The sequence below is a fragment of the Rattus norvegicus genome, chromosome X (genome assembly GCF_021556685.1).
Source record: "Rattus norvegicus strain SHRSP/BbbUtx chromosome X, alternate assembly SHRSP_T2T, whole genome shotgun sequence".
Lineage (NCBI taxonomy): Eukaryota > Metazoa > Chordata > Mammalia > Rodentia > Muridae > Rattus > Rattus norvegicus.
In genome coordinates this window covers 39,011,048-39,015,646 of record NC_141554.1, presented here as the reverse complement: position 1 = coordinate 39,015,646, position 4,599 = coordinate 39,011,048, and the positions used below count along the sequence as shown (strand labels likewise).

At 44.6% G+C, this 4,599-nt stretch overlaps 1 pseudogene; it reads left to right on the top strand.

The window, feature by feature from the left end:
- Window positions 1–1,470: 1,470 nt before the first annotated feature.
- Window positions 1,471–1,915, top strand: LOC103694478 (ubiquitin-conjugating enzyme E2 variant 1 pseudogene; annotated as a pseudogene).
- The last annotated feature ends 2,684 nt before the right edge of the window (window positions 1,916–4,599 follow it).

The following is a 4,599-nucleotide window of genomic DNA, read 5'->3' as shown; positions in this document are numbered from 1 at the left end:
ATTCAGAGCCTGCCCCACATATGACCCATACATATACAGCCACCCAATTAGCGAAGATGGACGAAGCAAAGAAGTGCAGGCCTACAGGAACTGGATGTAGATCGCTTCTGAGAGACATAGCCAGAATACAGCAAATACAGAGGCGAATGCCAGCAGCAAACCACTGAACTGAGAATAGGCCCCCGTTGAAGGAATCAGAGAAAGAACTGGAAGAGCTTGAAGGGGCTCGAGACCCCAAAAGTACAACAATGTCAAGCAACCAGAGCTTCCAGGGACTAAGCCACTACCTAAAGACTATACATGGACTGACCCTGGACTCTGACCCCATAGGTAGCAATGAATATCCTAGTAAGAGCACCAGTGGAAGGAGAAGCCCTGGGTCCTGCTAAGACTGAACCCCCAGTGAACTAGACTATGGGGGGAGGGCGGCAATGGGGGGAGGGTTGGGAGGGGAACACCCATAAGGAAAGGGAGGGGGGAGGGGGATGTTTGCCCGGAAACCGGGAAAGGGAATAACACTTGAAATGTATATAAGAAATACTCAAGATAATAAAAAAAAATAAAAAATAAAAAAATAAAAAAAAAGAAAGAAATACTCAAGTTAATAAAAAAAATAAATAAATAAAAAAGAATTTCAAATGGATGAAAAGTACCTAAAAAAAAAAAAAAGAAAATTTGCTTTTGTCTCTTATGGGTAAATAGATTCTCTTGGAAACTTGTAAGTGTGGATGTGCCTTTTTATATTTTGGATCTTGAATTTATTCATTTTTATTCTTTAACGTGTGTGTGTGTGTGTGTGTGTGTGTGTGTGTGTGTGTGTGTGTGTGTAGGAGTATGTGCATGTGTGAGTGTAGGTGCCCTTGAATGCCAGAAGACACTGGATTCTCTGGAACTTGAGTTGCAGGTGGTTTTGAGCTGCCTGATATAAGTATTATAATTTAAGTCAGGTCCTCTGGTAAAGCAACAAGTAATCCTAACCACTGACAACCTTTCCAGCCCTGGATTGTAGGGGTTTGTTCTGATGCTTTGATTGGGAATCTGTATGTGAACGCTGAATGTCCTGTTCCCCAATTGATTCTTGATCCATCAAAAAAGATGTTAGCGGCCAATGGCTGGGTGGAAGAGGTTGGACTTCCAGATTCCGGCAGGAGGAGGAAAGAGATTTATCATGCTTGGGAGGGAGAAAGAGCCACTAGCTGTGTGAGATCTCGGGTGGAGTGGCCATTGGCTGCTTCTTTGACTGGGCCTGGGCAAACAGGTGAAAGATTAGAAATGCAACTAAGTTGTGGACAAATTTAAGGTGGTGAGCAAGGAGAAATTAACTAGTTGAGGGCAGATTTAGAGGTGTTGAGCTAGAACTAAAGGTAACTGAACAACAAAGCTGAGGGAAGAATTAGAAGTGTTGAGCTGGGAGTGAAAGTAAGGGCAAAATATATTAAAAATAAACACACAGAGTGACAGCGATGCAAGATGTCAGCCACCACAGGCTCGGGAGTAAAAGTCCCTCGAAATTTCTGACTGTTGGAAGAGCTGGAAGAAGGCCAGAAAGGAGTAGGCGATGGCACAGTTAGCTGGGGTCTGGAGGACAACGAGGACATGACACTCACAAGATGGATAGGCATGATAATTGGGCCTCCACGAACAATTTATGAAAACCGAATATACAGCCTTAAGATAGAGTGTGGGCCTAAGTATCCAGTAGCACCCCTGTCTGTGAGATTTGTAACAAGAGTCAATATGAGCGGCGTGAGCAGTTGCAATGGAATGGTGGATCCATGAGCCACGGCACTGCTGGCAAAATGGCAGAATTCCCACAGCATCAAAGTCATCTTGCAGGAACTGAGGTGCTTGATGATGTCAAAAGAGAACATGAAGCTGCCACAGCCACCAGAAGGACAGTGTTACAGCAATTAGTCACCAAGGTCCCAGCCTCCCTTCCCCATTCAACCCAAGTCTTCATTTTCCACAGTAGTGAATTTTCTAGATCCATCTGTAGATCTCAAAGTACTGGAGAGGGAAGCCCCACTCAGACTTCATCCTGAGACACTGCTCTGATACTAACTTCTTGTCCATTTGAAATACCTAAGTTGTGCTGTGTAACATCATCTGTCGAGTGTAACCGTTGTCTGCCTGGTTGAACTTCTGGGATCAAGAAGGTGTGTTGAAATCGGTTTCCTTTGGGAGCGGTGGGCACAGCTAACGCAACTGTGAACAGACACATCTCACACAATCACCTGCTGCTGGCACTTGGCCTGGGTCTGCCTTTGCCCACCCCGCCCTCCGCCACAGCTGTGTGGTGGCCCTTAGAATAGATGGGGAGGTTTCAGGTAGCAGCCGTGGGACTGACCACCGCTGGGCTTGGGGCACTTTGGCTTCACTCCTGCTTTCTTAAGTCTTAAATGATTGCCCCATCCAAGCCATGGTCCCCATTCCTCCCTTGGCCAAAGCTTAGATTGTAACCTGCCCTCTCTCTGAAATTGGCCGCGGGTGAGGAATTCAGGGCTTCCCATCTCCCCACCTTTATCAAGGGGTGCTGATTTCCCCTCCTCAAGTCCCTTGTTGCCCATCATCACCCAACACTTGCTGTGGCCAGAAGCCACCAGATGAGATTGGAAGAGCCTGACCTCCCTCACTTAGCTCCGGACCACACTCGTTCACCTACCACCAGCCTGGGAAGAGAGCATCGGGTCCTCGGCCCTGCCACAACCATCAGCCCTTGAGCTTTGAGCTCAGGTCTGAGGTGAACAGAGTAGTCACAGGGCGACTCAGATGGGGCAGTGCTCAGGGTCCTTGGAGGATATATGCCTAGGGAAAGGTCACGCAGAGAGTCCTCGGTGCACATAGTTCTGAGTTGGTTCTTTTTCCCATAGTTGCTTTGCTTTTACACATTGAAGAGGTTTGAACAGGGCTTTCTGTCACTCTGACCACCCATCAGGTCTGGTGTGGAGCCTGACACCTGGAACACGAGGCCCTGACCCTGAAAACTCGGGTTTCAGTGTTGCTCCTCAGACCCTCGGCAGGGACCCAGAGGAGCTCTGTATCGCCACATTCACAGATCGTTTGCAGATCGGTGGGCCTGGCTCCTGGCTCATTGCCATGCTCCTCACTCTGTTCAGGACCACTAAATGTTGAAATGTGGATGCATACTGAAATAAAGGCACACACACACACACACACACACACACACACACACACACACACACGTCCTGGGTGGTATGCGTGTATGTCCAGCTGAAAACAGGAAGCCATGTAGCAAAATCTACACGCTACATTGGATCTTGAATTTACATTGCTTGCATGAAAAGAAAAACCACCAACTCAAGAAAAGATGGTCCAGATTGATTTTCTGGGCTCACTGACAAGTACTTTCTGGAGGACTATACCATCAACATAAGCAACATGTTATTCTCATGGATAATAAAAAAACCCTCAATGACCATTAGCTAATAAGTCAAAACACTAATCAGTAGCAATGCATATAGAGGAAGAATTAGTAAATACCATTAACACCAAAGTCATATGCTAAGAACTTCAGGCTGCAGAATCATTGGATAAATATCATGCTAGTCACTTTCATGTTGTCACATGAAATATCAGATAGAAGCAATTTAAAGCAAGAAAGATTCATTTTGGCTTACAGTCTCAGAGGGTTCAGTCCATTGTGGTGATGGAGGCAAGTAGGAATAGCACAGTTTAAGTCATGGTTAAGTCATGGGGGCAAAGAATTAGAGAAAGGAATGCATTTACTTGGGGTGTTCTTTTTTGTTTTTTATTCTATCTGGGCACCTGGACCATAGAATGGTATTGCCCACATTCGGGGTCTGCCTTCCTCCCTCAGTTTACCCTCTCCGTAAATTCACAGACATAGCAATCTCCTCAGTGATTCTAAGCCCCATCAAGTTGGCAGTGAACATTTTTAGCTAGCCATCATAACCGTTATAAAATAAATATTTAAAAAATAACCAAAGGCATAAAGAAGTAAATAAAAATGCAAGAGAAGAAATCCTTGTATGAAATAACTGATAGTATCTCCCTTACTCCTCAGATATACTAGGCTTGGATAGACCTTAATGGTAGAATGTTGCCCTATCACATGTAAGGTCCTGGGTTCAATGCCAAGCACTGCAATAAAAAAGCCATATAGAACTGTAATTCAAATAAACACTTGTGACAGTCTATCCAGTTTATGGATGTTGTGGCTCCAACCCAGAGCCTCTTTATGCTAGGTAAACACTCTCCCAGCTGCATCCTCAGCCCTCAATGAACTTATCAGCATTATTATAGCTCAAGCTATAATTATCTAGAATATGTATCAGAATAAAGTTTTCTATAAAGTGGCATGGAGACCTGGAAAGGGTAGAAAATTTAATGAGAACTTGTAAAATACATATGCAGACTACGTTCTAAAAAAACGAATTTGCTGAGTGGATCAGAATGGCAAGAGGCCATATTTGAAAAGAAAAGATAATGGTTAGATCATTTTCCGAATCAGTGAAGTCATGGTAAAACAATAAAGATGGCTACCCACAACAGGACACATGACAGTAGTCAAATGACAAATCAAGCAAAAGCTACTTTGTGGGAACAAAGGAGGGGGAA